We start from the raw sequence: 19,027 nt of genomic DNA on the forward strand, positions 1-19,027 counted from the left end.
TTTTCAAGTGCAACTTCGGGGACATACAGAGAAATCTCCAAATACAGAAGCGGGAAATGACAGACAATTGCAGATGCAACTCTTTCACAAATTCCAGATGGTGCTCTTCAAAAAACCTTGCAGATTTGTTCAGTACAAAACTCAGAAGAGAATTCTCAACCGAATCTTTTGAGGATTTTTTTGAATGATTACCTGCAAAAGTTTTTCAATGGCTTCCGTGAATTTTTTTGGGGCGGCTCAGCCAAAATATTATTCCAATTTATTTTTTATATGTATTTGGAATTTTGGCAGCTGTTTAGAGGAAAATAAATGTACATATAGGAGAATTTCCGATGGAGCCCATAAAAAAGCAATGCAGGATTTCCAAGATGTATTTTTGAAGTTTTTCTTGTAGGAGTAAAATTATTCAAATTCCAAATCTTCTAGAATTGTCATCCGAAAATTTCTCCCAAGTTTTTATGTATCTCTATGAAGTTCTACCATTAATCCAATCCAAATTCTCCTGTTCAAAAACTACCAATTTCATATTTTTTTCTTTCAAAACTCGATTTTTTTTTTGAAAACTACTAAATTACTTTCAAAAGTGCAGTTGGTTTTTAAGGTAATTTGATTAGCTTTTGTAGGTGTTCCAACAAGAAAAATATCTATGTATCAAATTTGTGATGTTGTTGCAATTATCTTCAGGATCCTATGAAAACTTAAATAAAGTCTTCGTAATGTCAATATTGAACTCAAATAAATTCAAAAAAAAAGGAAAAAATAACGAAAAAACGAAATATAGGGGATCTATCTATTTTCGGCCGTTTTATTCTCTTCGTTATGGTTTTTTTTCAACCTGTTGAACTCAAAGTTGTCCTCAAATCTTTCTCAACCAAACTGTATTATACAGTCAAGTAATTTGTCCGACTAAAACTCCTCATGACTAAAAAACCAATCTACCGATAAAAAAGTCACCCTATTTAGGTGTTCGATTTGCTATGTTGTACCTCCAGTAATTCAGAAATATTTATGCGAAACCTGGTTGTATCCTTTAACCCTTCTTGGATGTTAGGATTATCGTACCACGCTGGTGTAGTGCACGTTCTGCATACCTGTTTAGGTCATATTGACCCCAATATCTTACTAGGGCTAAGATCCAACGCCTTGTAAGCCTGTGCCACAAAAATAAAAACGCAACTATTTTCGTTCATGTCCCAAGTTTCCATTTCAAGTTTTGTCCGGCTCTATAACAGATCTTCATGACCAATTTTATAAAACTTGCAATAAAACTCATTTATGCATCAAAACCTCTTGATAACCTCTTTAAGAGCATCTTCCGGCTAAGTGGACCACTCTTGGAGAGGTTTTGCAAACCGCATTAAGAGTAGTAATAAAACCGTTTTAAAACCTATTTCAAAAATTTTCCATTCTCGATTGTTGTTGTTTTTTTTTTTTCAACAAGAACTATGACAGCTCAAGATGCAGAGAAACTACGTAGGAACCATCAGTTGGTTGGTAATTATTGGTTCGCTACCCGAGACCTTCCAAATCTGAGTAATAACTTAAATATTCAACCAATTAGCATCCTGAAATCTGAGCACACAGCTCTCATTGCAGGTCAAACTATCAAGTGGATTTCACCTTGACGTTACCAGAACAGAACAGCCACCGGATCACGTCATCACCATCATCGCACCTGCTGTACTTCTGGGTGCGGGCAAGCTGGCAGCGGTAACCCAGCAAGTGGTCACTCTACCTTACCTACGTAGGCTAATCTCCAAACGTGTGTTAGGTTCAACCTCGAAACAGCATGAACACAGTGTTCTAAATGGCTTGGCGGCTCAGCGATACATACCAACACTCTCCAACAGCGAATAACCCTCTAATCGCGTATACAAATACGGAGTGGATCCGTCCAAGCGGTCGAGTCGTAGCGTCGTCGCGTTGCTACAAAAGAAGTCATAACTTTCGATAAATTTGCATAACAAGTTCGTTTTCTAATCGTCTTACAGCCCTAGGGTGGGATTATTTAGGTAGGAAAGTATGTTATTCGAAGACGATTTCGAGAATGGTGTGTGGTGGTGGTGGCCGCGATCGGATGGAGGAAGTGCCTACTAATGGGCACTGCGTGGTTCCGAACCGAAAGTGAACGTGTTGACGAATGAGAGGTACTCAATCGGTGCTGTTTGGGAATGTTTATGATGCACGACAGCGCAGGGGTCTGTCGACATGGGGAAGTTGAATTATTGAGGTGGATACGGATGCTCAATTATGTTGGACTTAATATGACCAATGAATGTCTGAACACGTACAGGTCTGCAATTCAAATGTAGCTATTAATATTTGATACGTTGCTGGACTGAACATTCTGCATTCCATAAAAAAGATAAGCCTGTCTACTAGGAGAGGTCTATAACTGACACACATAGGAGTCTTGCTCCTTACTGACAGTTAATTACTTACAAGGCCAACATCAGTGCCATTTATTAAACGGCTGTCTACGCTTTATAAAACACCACATTTAATACTTGTGCTATCTGTTGCAACAACCGAGAGGAAAAAGCGCAGCTGTCCATCAATCTAACTTTCATCTCAGAAAGCTATATTCCATTAGTATCATATGACGGCTCTTTTTGCTCTCATCGGCAGCCAGCAAGCAAACAGACACATATAATTTTCCTTTCATTATTCACTGATTATAGTAGGACATCGTGTCGGCTGGCCCAATTTTGCATCTTTGTCTACGGGCTGCACCCTGGTAGACTGTCCGGCTCCCCGGATATACAGAGGTGACACTCCATTTAATGGAACTACATTTGCAAATCAGAGCATAAATGAAACTAGGCTTCATTAGTTGCCGGTCCATTCCCTACATTTTGCGCTGCTCGCAATAGCCTCAGCTTTAGATGGCCTTTTTTGCGAGTGGTAGCCTCTCTCAGAAATCGAATCTCGAATGGTGTGAAATTCTATCCGGCCGTCTGGGGATAGAATTACGTAACGCCACTCGGTCCGGTCGGGGAAGAAAAGGTGTCTTCCGTAGGTGTATCCCATGAAAACAAAACTGCCGGTATCTATTGAAATAGCTTTTGTGCAAACTAAACCAGGACGATCTGATTTGATACGGACTAGAAGACCACAGTGTTTTCAACAAGCAAACGCATTTTATAATATCTCAAACACTGAAGAAAACTGAAAACTCCAAAAAAATGAAATTTATGCATAATTCCGATGGAATTATAACTCGAACAACTTGCATGCATTTATGCCTTTAAAAGCTGACCGCTTCTATAAGCGGAAGCGCATCCAAACCACACCGGTTGGCCCTCGGGGTTGCCCTTGTGTGGTCGAATTATTCTAATAGGCTTTCCGTTGCTTCGTTTTTATTGACGCATATTTTAATGCATAAGCGTAACTGGCGATCAGTAGGCGAATGGTTTGTACCAGAATAGTATTCAACAATTTATTTTTTTTTATTGTTTTAATAGCCGCGATTTGATATGCTGGTGGTTCATCTATTAGTTTTCAGCGAGAAATAACTAAAAACTTCTTTTCGGTTGATTTTGCTGACCTTCAACTATCTTTTGCGGACTAATCCTCTAGCCGTTTCTTCACTATCAGACGGTCATAGCTATTCTAGTCAGTTTTTGACCCAAACCGTACCCTACGTCAGCGAGCTGTTCCAGACGTGATACATTAGTAGGGTTTCTGGTATCGTGGAGCACTCATCACGATTTTTTGGCCGATAATCATTTATACCTTACATCTATGGATCGCTAATGCAATGAACTCAGCTGTCACTTTCTAGCCGAGGGCAACTCTCGTTGCTCTCAGTGGCGCTTGTAAACGAAGACACTCGCGTTCTTGAAGCGAAAACTCGAGAAGTAATTATAGCGGGTGATTTTATCACAACGATTGATGATAGTTTATCACCACGAATGTCGAAGGCAGCGCGGTATCAATGCCGTGTTAGCAGATAATATTCACATTAGATGAAGTTTTTTATAACTTGATGTATTTAAATGCAACTTTCGGGATTTTTGGCCTTTTCAGTCGGTGAAATCAGCGAAAACTATTTTACCTCTACATCCGATGGTTTCGGTTGTTTTATTTAACCCTTTCCAAGGACTTCAAAGTCCGGAAATCCCTAAAATTGCTTAGTGCTACAGTCGTAAAGATCTTTGCAACGTACACTGGTAGATAGCACAAGCGGTTAGTGTTTTCGGAAATTTTTGCTTGAGGAACATCTAGAAAACACGCAGTATTGTTGAAGGAGGAGTCTGATTATGTAATCAATCTGTTTTAGGTATAGAAAATTATACTTCTATTTGAAATTTGAAGAAAATGGAAGAGAAAAATCAAAAAATTGGAAAAAATGGTAAAATTTCATAAATCACTTATTTCATGATCCCAACCATTTAGATAGAGAGATAATGAGTTCGAAAAAGTTGTTTGCTCTTTTATGTGGCTCAGCGGAAGAGTTACGGTAACGAATCAAGCGATCCTTCTTGTGTAGATCCTTGAGCAATTCAACAACTCAATATCAATTAATCAATCACGTGATTTAAAAACTTCATACCCACAAGTGCAGGATGGTCATGAGTTCGATCCCAGCCTCGCCACTTGCAATTTTTTGTCAGTTACTCATCCCCCGAGAGCGGCTGACACGTGACCCTCTTCTGAGCATATGCTCTAACGGATCCGGAAACTTGGATATCGGTTAATGGCAACTCACAATTGACCCCCAATCGGACTGGAAAAGGAACAAGAACCACACATCAACACCCTCGTGCTCATCATTCTACCATAGACAGGGTACAAAAATGACTGCAGCGCAAAGGCAACCAGTTCGATATAGTAGAATTAGAATAGAATACATTTAGGCACTGTACAGAAAGTGTATGTGCAGCTGCCAATTGGAATCGCTCACGTAGTGTCCTAGTGGATAAACGAGTTGTAAATTAGGTTAAGTGGTTGAATAATAAAACAATATAAAAAACATCATTTTCATCTGAATTTCCTTCACGAAACTTCTTAGAGGTTTTTCTAACGATTTCATCAAGCATTTGTTCTCCAAGAACTCTTTCTTGGATATCTTTGATGATTCATCTAGAAATTACTTCAAGAACTTCTTTAATTCCTCCAACATTTCCTTCGAAAGTTATTCCAGCGAATGCCTCGGGAACTTCTTCAATAAAGAGTTTCTTAAAAATTTCCGCAAACGATTTTTTTTCATGATCCCTTCAGTAATTTCCCAGAGGATTTTATTGTTTTGAAATTTTGCAATGCATAACCTAAAGTGGTTTTTCTGTATTTCTTTGGTTATACCTGCAGGCAGGGCCAGATTTAAGGGGGGGGCAGGGGGGCCATGGCCCCGGGCCCCCACATTTTAGGGGCCCCCACAAAATCTAACTTCAAATCGAAAAAAAAGTAGTGCTAGAAACATTCTGCTCTAATTTTTATCACAAGTACTTCTATTATCAGGATGTGTGTGAAATATTGTGCTTCAAATTAGAAAGAAGCAGATATCTGCCTTTTTATAAAATTTTAAACTTCTTGTGAAAGTTGTTAATCTTAAACTCTATGGAATAGAGAGTCGAAAAGTTTCTGCTGAAAATTCGTGTTTATTTCTGTCGAAAATTATTGGTATTATTTCTAAACATTTCCTATATACCTAGTTCTTTGAAGATTTGCAAGTGTTTCTATCAGAATAAAGAAAAGTTTTTTGAGTTGTAGAGTTTGATTCCACTAACCAAACTTATAAATTATTCAAATCGAATCCCAGAATTGTTGAAACATTTCTTTGAAGAAATTAGCAAGAATTTTGAGTGGATTTTCTTTGCAAAGATCTAATCCGATTTTCTTTAATATGATTTAATTCATGACGAATTTTTCTTCCTGGCTTGAATGTGTAATTTAAGGCGAACTCTTTACAAATCCATAGGTTCCTTATAAAAATTTGCAGTAGATATTTGTGGAGAAATTCTTGAAAGATCCTGAAATATTTAAAGTTTTGCAAACAATTTTTGTTTAAATTAACTAAAAATTCGTCCGTCAAAGATTATTGCGAAATTTTGCATATAATTCTATTCAAAATAAAACAGAAATTCCATCAGGAACTCATTATGGATGTCCGATGAAATTTCTTCAGCAGCTTTTAGTAGAATTTCCGCTAAAAATACCACTATGGATTTTTTGCCTCTTGAAGTTTAACAAAGAGTTCTTAACAATTATTTTGCGCGTACACCAGAAACACCTCTCGAAGTCGCGTTAGAAATGTTTATGCTCAAGTTCCACAAAAAAAAGAAACGTGGTAATCGGTTAGCAACTCTATAGATTTCATCAATGATTCCGCAAGAAATTTTATTTGGAGCTTTTGCAATAACGGCCCCAAAGATAACGCTATAAATTTTATTTGAAAATAGCTTCTTAAAAATCTATTTTTAAATTTCTTAAAGGACTTCTCATGAATTTCGACTTGATCAATGGAATCTAATACTATGAACACTCTCGGATAAAGCGTTGTTTACTTGATAAAATTTCTTTTACAATCGACTTCAGACTAGATTATCATATCTCGATATCTGTTATACTTAGATTGCCTTTTTTTCTAGTTACGCTAATATAGCTAGATTAATTTCTCCAATAAGGCCGATGCAAATATTATTTTTCTTTTATGTCCGAGACCTCTCATCAGGTACGGGGGGGGACAAAAATAAATAAGGAATAAACAAAAAAAAACTATTGAAAAATTAAAAAAATTACCAACTATTGAAAAAATATTTTTTAACTATTGAAAAATAGTTGCTTGTAAAAAAACTTCTATTGAAAATGGAGTCATGGGACGCCATGTTTTTTTTTTCGCCCCTTCAATATTTTGGGATTTTTGAAGGGGGGGTGACATAAAACAAATTAAATATTTGCATCGGCCTAACTACCCTAATTTATGTAACAATTTTTCTTATTTTCTGGATTTTTCTACAATGAAAAAAAAATATCCTCTAAAAAGAGGGTCCCCACAACACTGTGGCCCCGGGCCCCCACATTTGTAAATCCGGCCCTGCCTGCAGGGATTTGGGGGTCACCAGTTAGCCTAGTGGTTATGGTTAAGAATCGCCAATCCAGAGACGGCGGGTTCGATTCCCGTTCATTAATCGGAAAAATTTCTCGATTCCCTGGGCATAGAGTTTCATTGTACTTGCCACACAATGTACAAATTCATGAAATGGCAGGCAAAGAAAGCCCTTCAATTAATAACTGTGGAAGAGCTCTAGGAACACTAAGTTGAAGAGAGGCAGGCCAAGTTCCAATGCAAACGTCGAGTCATAAAGAAGAAGAAGAAAAAGAAGAAGAAGACCTTCAGGGATTTCTTCAGAAATGCCTCCAATAATTGCTGAAGGAAATCTCCAAAGATTCTTTAGGTAATTTTTTCCAGGTCCCTTCACATTTTGTTCAAAAATCTTTTCTTTTTCTCCAAACATTACAATATCCAAGCCATGTTGAAAAAATTCTCTCAGGGATTGCTCAAATTTAAGAAAACATTCATCACCAATCTTGCACAAATTTCGTCAGGGGGACCTTCAGAAATTCCAGGAATTCTATAAGAATTCTTTTTGATTGTTTTTTTTTATTTGCACTAAATTATTTTAGAGGAATTCTTTGGAGTTTCCGCTATTGTTTTCTTTGAGAAATAATTAGGCATTTCATAATAAATTCTTAGAAAATCCCTTTGCTTTCAATTTTTTTTCAAGAGTCCTTTACGTAATTCCTCGTAGTACATCTAGCCTAAAATGTGAAAAAGCCCAGATGCTTTTCTGTTCTCTATTCTATTCTATTCTATTCTAGTGCTTGCACAGCCAGTATTTAAAAGCATCCAGGAAATATCAAAATTTCTTCTGATATTTTCTTGTCAGCATTAATGTTTGCAGCATATCAGAGATGTGACACAAATATTAAAATAGCCAGGCCCACTGTGCAGACAAATGGATTGGAAGATAATTCAAAAACTTAAGGCAATCAGGTTATCCATTTATGAATAACATGATTGACAAACCTTTTTGAATTTAATCGAGGAAGAAACGGGGACAACCGTACCAACCGTTTCGTTTTAGGGGAGCGGTGTAAAAATATAAAATCGTTGGGAGTTGTGCTGCTAAGAAGGTTAATGCACACTCCGTTATAGTTGGGGTCTCTTCTCCTGGGATGGGGCACAGGCATTTCTACATGTGTCCTGGCTTCGCAGTCTACGCTCAAGGCGAAACTGGAAGCATTTCCTCATTTTTTTTGGTTTCTGATTTTTTATTAAATAACGAAGCAATTTTTTCAAAATCGGCTTTCGTACACATGTAGAGTATGGATCAAGGTATCTACTGAATTTTTGTGGTGGAAAATGTTTTCCATTTTTGCAGAAACCATGTTTTTGTGAAATTTTGTTCAAAAATCGTTTCCCTTCCCCGAATGTACAGAAAAATAATCCCATGTAAAAAGCACAACAAAAAACGAAAGAAATTGCTACAAATATGCCATTCTTTTATATGTCATTTCATGATTTAATAAAATCAATTTCTTACTGAACCTAAGTTGGATCTGACGATTACTGCAACGAACCACAATTAATACACTGTCGTGTTCGAACGCAAATATCGAAGTTATAAATCTATGGATGCATCATTTCTACGAAGATTTTGGGGAACAGATGTACAGTAGCGTATTCGTGACGAATTTTACTACGGATCGTATCGAAGATGGGCAAGTCAGTGTCACCATCAGATGAACAGCTCATAGACATAATAAGTGCACATTTTTCAGTTCATTTGCAATGCCAAATGAAGCGCCTTTCGACAGTTGAAGACATGTACAGGGGATAGATAAAATGATTGGGACAGGCAAAATTATGACTTTTCAAAAAATGGACACTTTTCGAAAAGTGCATCATAATTTTTCAAATTTGTACTGAAAGTTGATCAACTAGTTGTGTATCAGTGGTCCAAATTTGGAAAAGATCGCTATTCTACACGAAGTTAGAAAGATACTAGAAAAAGTTATAATTATCCGACAGCCAACTTTTTGAGGTGTTATATCTCTTTATTCAATGAACCGATTGCAATGAAATTTTGAGTATTTGTGACATATATAACTTTTATCTTTACACGGAAGAAAATTATAACGATTAGATTATTTTTCAAATATGATACCAAATTATCCAAAACTTCAACATCGTTTCAAAATTCGAGAAGACAATTGTAGTTCAATTAAATTCCCTGTAATTGACTTGCCTAAAGATATTTTTGAAGGAAAGTAGCTCAATAACCTACAAAAAAAATGAAAAAGTAATGGGATACATGTTTAAAACAGACCATTTTACTTAAAAATCATAAAATTTATAAAATCGATATAATTCTCTTCCGTATTAAGAATTAACACGGGAAAGTTAAATTGCAGGTTTTTCGTAGCTCAATTATATAAGTCAATGCTCAAAACTTTATTGCATTCGGTTCATTGAATCAAGAGATATAACAGCTCAATATTGGCTATCGGATAATTATACCTCTTTCTAGAATTTTTTTAACTTCGCGTAGAATAGCCTGATCTTTTCCAAATTTGATCCACTGATACACAACTAGTTGATCAACTTACAGTACAAATTTGTTAATAAAAAGAAAATCGCGTTAAGTACTGTTCCTTCGAATCCCACTCAGAATTTGCATCCTTTGACAGATACGCACTTCGACCACAACTGTAAGGTCGTCTTCAGTGTCTTGTACTTGACTCGACAAGACACTGAAGACGACCTTACAGTTGAGGTCGAAGTGCGTATCTGTCAAAGGATGCAAATTCTGAGTGGAATTCAAAAGAACAGTACTTAAAGCGATTTTTTTTTATTTACAGATATTCCCCTAACAAGCCCAGGTTAATCATCATCAGTACAAATTTGATTTTTTATGCACTTTTCAAAAAGTTACAGCTATTTGTCCAGTTTTGAAAATTTTGCCTGTTCCGATCATTTTGTCTATCAACTGTACCTAATACTTGTTCGCCGCGATCGCTCTTTGAATTACTTTGAACAAGTTTATAAAAAACGAAGCAAATCGAAAACAGCAAAGCAGTTACTGTTATCACCGTAGTAGAAGCGAAGAGTTAAATGAGTCCAACTGACTTGGCTAAAGTTCAACCTCGTAGTCTGGGAGGGGGAGCTGTACCGATTCAACCTGATTAGCCCAAGGGTCAACTCCTTTCTGGCTTGAACCCTGGGCAACGTGTTCCAAAGCCTACATACTCTCACGAGAGATCTGCTGCTGATGAGATGTATTCGAATGATGATGACAGGGGAAGAGATTGAGAGCCTGGTTCTTGACGAGAAAGGGTGGTGTTGAATATACAAAACGTTATTTACATGTTTTTTTTTGTTAAAAATTTTGTTATTATTTAAATAAAAAATTTGATCAAAGTTATATCACTCTTCCAATTAATCCCCTTCGGATAACAAGATACCGTCAAATGGGGTAACTTACATAAGAAAGTTAAGAAAATTTCCGTTACGAAAAGTTTCTGGATTGACCGGGAATCCCCACAGATTTGATATTTAATATTAACTATTTTATCGTAAACAGCTACTGTAAACTACACTTCAGTGCAGCGTGCATGACTCAGTATGTCTCAAAAACCGTCTTTCTTACTGGTGCTACGGCCTAACTGGAACATAGCACGATTCTTTCATTTCTAAAGAGTTCTAATCATTGATTTTCGTGAACGATGGTGGGAAGATGAAGACCCGCATAGCCAGAGCTGTAAAAGCGGGATAATTCAGCATTTTTTTTTTGGAAGAATTAATGACGAGAAATTAGAAATAAGCTACGAGAATCACTTATATACCACATACACGTCCAAATCAATATGGGTACTGGACCAAGATATTAATGTATGTTTGTTTTAGCACGATGTACAAAATAGTTAACCAAACTCCGACAGTTCTATGCAGAAAATTTGATGAAAAACGATAATAGCGATTGTAAGTTAGATTTATTAATTTAAAAGTACAACAAACTGTTCATTTCATTTATTTAGTTAACATCAAATTCACGATAATACTGAATCAACAATTTGCCGCCATAATACTCGATTTGCAGCTGCAGCTCTCCAACCTCGGTCACGCCCAACAATTGCCAGATCACGCTCCACCTGGTCCGCCCATCGTGCTCTCTGCGCTCCACGCCTTCTTGTACCAACCGGATGGTTAGCAAACACCAACTTTGCAGGGTTGTTGTCCGGCATTCTTGCAACATGCCCTGCCAAACGGCTTTGGCCACTTTCTGGATGCTGGGTTCGCCGTAAAGTGCAGCGAGCTCGTGGTTCATCCTTCTCCGCCACACACCGTTCTCCTGCACGCCGCCGAAGATCGTCCTTAGCACGCGCCCCTCGAAAACTCCGACTGCTTGCAGGTCCTCCTCGAGCATCGTCCATGTCTCGTGTCCGTAGAGAACCACCGGTCTTATTAACGTCTTGTACATGGTACATTTGGTGCGGGGGTGAATCTTTATTGACCGCAGTTTCTTCTGGAGCCCATAGTAGGCACGACTTCCACTGATGATGTGCCTTCGTATTTCACGGCTCACGTTATTGTCAGCCGTTAGCAAGGAACCGAGGTAGACGAATTCATGTACCACCTCGAAAGTATCCCCGTCTATCGTAACATTGCTGCCAAGGCTTGTCCTATCACGCTCAGTCCCACCTACCAGCATGTACTTTGTCTTAGCCGCATTCACCACCAGTCCGACCTTTGCTGCTTCACGTTTCAGGCGGGTGTACTGTTCTGCCACCGTTCCAAATGTTCTGGCAATAATATCCATGTCATCCGCAAAACAGACAAATTGGCTGGATTTCGTGAAGATCGTACCCCGGCTGTTGAGCCCGGCTCGTCGCATCACACCTTCCAGGGCGATGTTGAATAGTAGGCAGGAGAGTCCATCACCTTGTCGTAGTCCCCGTCGAGATTCAAATGAACTAGATAGTTCACCCGAAATCCTTACGCTGTTCTGCACACCGTCCATCGTTGCTCTTATCAGTCTAGTCAGCTTCCCGGGAAAGCTGTTTCGTCCATAACTTTCCATAGCTCTGTGCGGTCGATACTATCGTACGCCGCTTTGAAGTCGATGAACAGGTGATGCGTTGGGACCTGGTATTCACGGCATTTCTGTAGGATTTGCCGTACGATGAAGCGAAGATCTGGTCCGTTGCACAACAAACTGTATGATAACTGCAGAACCCCTGAAGAAGATCGAAACAGTGGTCGAAGCGTTAGGTAAAAAAAAGGTAACATCAAATAGAACCGTTTGATTTCCTCGAGACTGCTTACCCGTTTCCGTATCATAATTAAAACTTTGATCTGACTGAATCTGATCAATTTAAAATGTTCCCATACAACGTTGGCCCACCCCGATACACCTGCAAAACGGTCATTGGCAGAGTAAGGTCCCAGTTAATAACTGCGGAAGTGTTAGAACACAAGCAGAGAAGCAGTGGAGATGTTATACCGAGAAGATGAAGATGGTGAGATATGTTCGTATATCTTAGACAAACCACAATCACTAAATGATGTACCCCCTGATACCACCTATGGCCACGCTAATGTTCTATTCTGTTCCCATGACCGCGGTCGTCGCAAAAACCGCAGCCTATAGAACGGCCAAAAGTCAAACGCTTCCACCACACACCACACTGCATGCATCATCACATGGTAAGCACTTTTACAAAGTTTATGAGCAATCATCCGCCTAGCCGCATTGGCGGCGGCGCGCGCTAGTCGGATTATAGTACATAGTGAGCTGAGCCATCAGCTGCCGACAGTTTTGCCGCGTATTCTATTATTGTTGTGGGTACGGAAGTTTGAGAGAGCATCATAAAATACGCGCGCGGACGAACAGCGTGTCTGGCTAGTGTGGGGATATACGTTCCATACTGGTCCCCATCTATTCCGCACACTACGTAAATGTGGATATATGCTGGCAAATGAAAATAGCACTTCCAGTCAGTCAGTCAGTGTATTTAATTTAGTGGTCAAGTGGCGCGGGAATCAGCTCACACAAGTCGCGCCAGCGGCAGAGGTTAGCCCCCCTTGTCAAGAGGCTCACCACCAGTGTGGCTTTATACTTCTATGCACGGTGTGTGGAAATGTTTTCATCTCGATGAAATTTTTTGTTGTTTGCACAATTTTCTACTATTTATTTATTTAAATTATCTATCTCATTTTCTGATGCATCACCTAAAGAAACATTAAATCGCAAAATGGTTTACTGACCGCTACTAAGACCGTTAAACTCAACGCCGAAACTCCAAGGGATTGTAGAATCTCCTTGGACTCCCACGTATTCGAAAACTATCGATGACTGATAATTTTAGTAACTATGAGATCTCACATCCCAAGAAACTTTTGGAGCTCTGTCTCTATTCGCGAAGTTCGCTACTCGTATGAACTTCTAATGATAGATATTTCAGTCAGATAATACCACATATATTAGGGATTAAGCTTATGTATCACTTCATCTGATTTTGAAATATGTAAAAAAAGATCATTTCCTCAAAGCCTTGAGAAATACTATTGCTGTACTATTAGTAAAGTTTAGGAAAAGTTTAGAGTTGCATGCCCCTTGCTCAAAGCCATAAGTGGATACATCCTTCCACAGACATTTCCAAACCCACAATCGTTGTGGAATCACATCGTGGAATTTGTATGGTGCTCCACACTATTGACGACCTCCACACTGCATCGTGACCACCAACAGAGAAGAGAAGGCCATCTCCCGAGTCAGAAATTGATAAATATTCCATGCTGTTGGTCGCGACACCTAGCGGTTGAAGCCACACTTTTTACACGGAAAATTTCAACCGTGTTGACACGAAAAAGCAAAGTATTTCGGAGGCAGGTACACCAACTCAAAAACTGATTCGCAAAAAAAATGTGTTTAACTAGAATGTATTTCGGGACACAGTCAAAGTTGCTTATCTCTTAAAACCGTAAATAGGGTACGCGATACAATAGTGATGGGAATATGTATGAAACCGTTATGATAATCAAGAAAAATTGTTAAAACACCATTATTATGCTTTATAACAGCCTGCAATTGCAAAAACATCTTTGGTACGTGCACCTTATTATTGCAATAGTGGTCGAAACAACAATTGATATGCTCTCAATGAAATAAAATTTCGATTTTCATCGATATGACGTCATCTGTTCATTAATTTTGATTATACCTGAAATAATCAATACACTTTGAGCCATGCAGTTGTTTTGACGTTTATACACGATGGAAACGAAATGGGTAGAAACAAAATAAATCGAGTCGATTTTTCACGCCTAAAATTTATCACTTTTCGTGTGTTCGGTTTGTTCTGAGATGCCCTTCTCTTCTCTGCCACCAACCACCTCTCCCGTCATCTCGTGAGGAAGTTGCCATTGAGTTGAAAAGGCGTGAGATCATCGCGCGCACCGGGTATCAAACTGCGCTGTTGTTTCTCCACAGGCTGACTATTTTTAGAATTCCGCCCAACGCTCCCTGACCGACGCGGTTGGCCAATATCCCGTCCCGTCCTCTTCACTGTCTGTTCCAAAGGAACGGAAAGTCCTGTCTATTAACTACGTTGATTTCCGTCAACAAGGAACTGTCGTCCACATAAGATTCGAAAATTGGATTTTCGAAGAATTTGGTCAGACCCATAAAAAGGAAAATCAACGTAATTCGTGGACGGCCCCATAACTTTATGATTGTTGTGCATCAGTCGAATCGATTCTGCGCTGACTGGGGCCAGAGGAACGGAGATGTCTTGTTATTGGTTGGCCGAGCCAGTGCGCTCCTCGTTTGGTCGATCATCTGTAGATGTAGGCATATAGCAGTTGTTTGGTAGTGGTTTAGTGGCATGCAAACAAATTTGCGTTTTGGTCCTGCTAGCACTAGGTACATTGAGTGCCGTCGTCAGGCGTCTTGAAATGAACACTCCCTTCGGAGCGAGATCTCCGTCGATGATGTTTGATTTCTCAGGCACCGCGTGTATTAGTGAAATATAAGGTTTTGTTTATCTTTTCGATGACGAAAAAATGTATGGCACTTTGGCACATTCCGACTCGTTTGACTGGTTCGCTATGGATGAACGATAGGTGATGATCTGTTACACTATTGGCTTTAGAATATAAGCCTAGCACATTTCTAGATTTATTGCGATGCTGTTCGGGAAGAATGGGATGGGGAGTTGATTTGTTTTATGGTTGTTTTGGTTGACTTCGTTATGTTTGGTTGGGGAAAGTGAGATGTTACAGCGGCCCCGTCAATTGCAAATTGCCTAATCGTTTAGGCAGGAGATTGTGGTTTACGAGGGATCAGAATCGCTTTATTGCTTTGAACTCATTTCTGTTTGTTTTTGAATACTCGCAAGCTGGTTGGAAACAAAAACGATTTGACAATAATAATTTAGTAATCTTTGCATACTTAAGAGCTACGTAGATCAATCTTCTTCTTTCTTTTATTAAGAAAAATAATATTCATACGTAGTTTGTACTAATTGAATTCTTATTGAAGTATTATGTACTTCTTTAATATTGTACACGTGTATATCGTGTGCCATGCATAATAATACTCTGTATTCAGAAAATTTAGAACCCGGAGAAATCTTGGACCAAACCCGTAATACGAACCCAGGCTCACACATCATGATCTTCCTGAAAAGCCGTGGGTTTACCGCCTGATTAATATGGGCCCTCAAATGTTGATTCTACTAGCATAGTTTGGCACTCTATAAAGTGCGCAGACTGCGGAGTGGATAATGTTTTATAGGTTGCTAATGATATACAATTTGCTCACTCCTTACAGCTGCGTCTTATCGCTACAAAAAAAGAAACGACCAGCACGCTCAAGGAAACTATATAGTAAACAAAAAACCAGAACTTGAGATAGATATACATATATATGAAAACAACGCAGCATGTGGTCTGCATGTTTTGCCGCCTTCCATCTTCATAGTATTTAATCACAATCTGTGCGAATTTCGTGGTCCACATTTGGCTGTTCAACATTTGCCGCTGATTCACTCAACTGGATATCTGGCATTGAACCTATGGTTGCCAAATAGTTTTTTTTTGTCCATATCTCACGTTTGATTTTATGATTCGTTATGAAACTGAGGTATGAACATTGTTTTTGTTGCGATCATCATAGAAGATTTGAACGGTTAGGTTGTGCATGAGAGGAGCCGTAGTCGGTGATTGAAAGGTGAGCTACGTGAGCCACATATTCTGCCACATGGATAAGAAGTATGTAGTTAATTTGAATTTACTCCATTTTTGGAACACGTTCATTGATTGAAAAAAAAAACAAGTTTACCACACTACAGCTTTCGAACATACTACAACAAAGCATTCAGTATGAATAAAAGTTGTATTTATTACAAGTTACGAGTACACAGTTAATAAATGTTACAGCTTATAATCTGTAACAAAAGTACCCCGTCTTATCACACACATTTTTCCATCTGTTTATAAATTTACAGCTTACTCTCACAGTCAGTATGAAACTTGTATACAATATTCCATACAAGAAATTCTATAATGTAAAATTCAGTGAAAGGAAATAGAAGTTTATTAATATTTATGTTTACGTAGGGTGTAATTTTCAAAAAAAATTTGCTATTTAGTTACCATCGATAGTTGTTACTGGTGGTGTATGTAGTAATGTTAGGATTCCGATGAAATGTTTAGGGATTTGCTTGGAAATCTATCTGAGGATTTCTCCAGAAATTTTATGCATGATTCTTCCTTGCATTCCTTTCTGGATTCCTTCTTGGATTTCTACCGCATTTCCTTTGATAAACTCTTTCGCAATTTCTCTTGGAGTTCTTCTTTGAAGTTTTCAATTTTTTTTTTACTTGAAGTTCGCCGGAAGTTTATAGATTTCTTCAGGATCTTCCCCAAAAATTCCATACACAGCTTTTTTTCTGGGTTTGCTACTAGAGTTCCTTCCAAGGTTTGTCCGGAGTTCTTTTCGAGACTTTCCCGGACCTTCCGGGAGTTATTTCTGGGATTTCTACCTGAGGTTTCCCGATACATACTTCCAGAGTTTCTTGCTGGATTCCTCCAGGAGAACCTTCTAAAACGCATCCAAAGTTCCTTCAGCCATTTCTCTGGCGGATTTTCGGGATGCCTTACACATAGTTTCTTCTGGGATTTTTGCGAGATTTCAGCAGAAAGCTTACCAGAGAGCGCCGTAGTTACTCCCGAAATTTCACTCAGTGATTTTCAAATTTCCTCCTGAAATTTTCTAAAGATTTCGTCCCGCGATTATTACCAGTTTTTTTTATTCCAAAGTGTTCCCATCTAACTCAGGCATTCTTCCGAAACTTTTTTTTTCGAGATTTGTCCAATCGGTCTTCCCGGAGTTTCTAGTAAAATTTGACCTGAATTCATTCCGATATTTCTCCGGAAACATCTAAAAAGGAAATCATCCTAGTATATAAACTACGTAGACTGCAAGGAGGGGAGGGAGGATCTGACCAAAGTATACGCTCCATAGACAAAAGTCTACAAAGGGAAGGGGGATCTGAGATGACCAAAAATGAATCCACGTAATTCATGGACAGCGCCTTATTTTAAAGTCCAGAATAAGTCCCGACAAACTCTGATACTTTAGAAGAAAGCTCACGGAATGAGAGGAACTCTTGAAAAACTACCCACGAAAACCCTTGGAGCATCGTAGAAATCCCAAAAATAACTACTTTAGAAACTCTGGGAAATATCCTGTGAAAGACATCTATAGATATCCTGGTAGACACTGTAGAAAAAAGCTCCCGGAAACTCTTTAAAATAATTGCAAGCGTAACTTCGGAAACAATCCCGTGAGAAATTCTAGGTATAATAAAGATAAAATATAAATGATACAAATTGCCTAAAACATACTGGAAAAACTTGTAATGAGAAGGCACGAAATGTTGCTGATTGGTAAATTGAGAAAAGAAATTTGTGAAAAAAAAATCGCGTTCTGGTGGGATTCGAATCCACAACTCCGAATTCGCTAGACCGGCGCACAGTGATGCGGCTCCATACAAAAGGTGGCAAAAAGTCTTAACATGAATTATATTCGATTACAGTTTATATAAACTTAATTATTTATTGGAAGAAGGTCACTAAAAGTCATGTTGACTTCCTATGGGCCACATTGGCCACTTTCAGAACCGTTCCGAATTCCTGGTTCCCCTGGGGCAGTGGACAATTTGGGGATGTTTTTAAAACCCATCTTGCGACACGTATTTTTTCATGATTTTGCCACATAGGTCCATTAGAAGTTAATTCAGAACTTTTGGGTCAGATTGGGCACTTTCAGGAAAGTTCCGGAATCCTGGTTCCCCCGGGGAAGCGGACAATTTTGGGATGTTTTTAAAACCCATCTTGCGACACATCATTTTTTATGGCTTTGCAAAATAGGTCCAAGTTAAATCAAAACTTTTGGGCCAAATGGGTCACTTTCAGGATCGTTCCGGAATCGTGGCTCCCCTGGGAAAGAGGACAATTTGGGGATTTTTTCTGTAAAATAGGTTCATTAGAAGTCATTTTAGAACTTTCGGGCCTGATTGGCCACTTTCAGGACCGTTCCGGGATTTTGGTTCCCACAGGAAGAGGAGAATATGTAATGTTTTTTAAAACCCGTCTAAGGACACACCATTTTTCATAATTTAAAAAGTAAGTACATTATAGTAGTCGTTTCAGCACCTATACCATTTTCAAGGACGTTCCGGATCCTGGTCCTCCGAGGAAGAGACAAATTTCTGATTGGTTTTACAGCCTATCTTGCGATTACATCATTCTTCATTATTTTGCAAAACTAGTACACTGGAAGTTGTTTATTCTCTGTTTGGCTACATTGACCACTCCCGATAGAACCTGGATCCCTCGGAGAAGAGGTCAATCTTTGACTTTTTTGGGAACCTACCAACCTTATGACTTATGTTATACTTCAGCATTTTGCTAAACAAGTACACTGGAAGCCGGTTAGGGGCCATTTGACATCTCTAT

The 19,027-nt window shown here is 38.7% G+C and overlaps 1 protein-coding gene across 1 annotated transcript in view; it reads right to left on the reverse strand.

Annotated features, from left to right (window-relative positions):
• Positions 1 to 19,027, reverse strand: part of LOC109398247 (protein phosphatase 1L) — a 325,961-nt gene that overhangs the window by 105,881 nt on the left and 201,053 nt on the right. The gene's annotated exons all lie outside the window — the stretch shown is intronic.

The sequence above is a fragment of the Aedes albopictus genome, chromosome 2, assembly GCF_035046485.1.
Source record: "Aedes albopictus strain Foshan chromosome 2, AalbF5, whole genome shotgun sequence".
Lineage (NCBI taxonomy): Eukaryota > Metazoa > Arthropoda > Insecta > Diptera > Culicidae > Aedes > Aedes albopictus.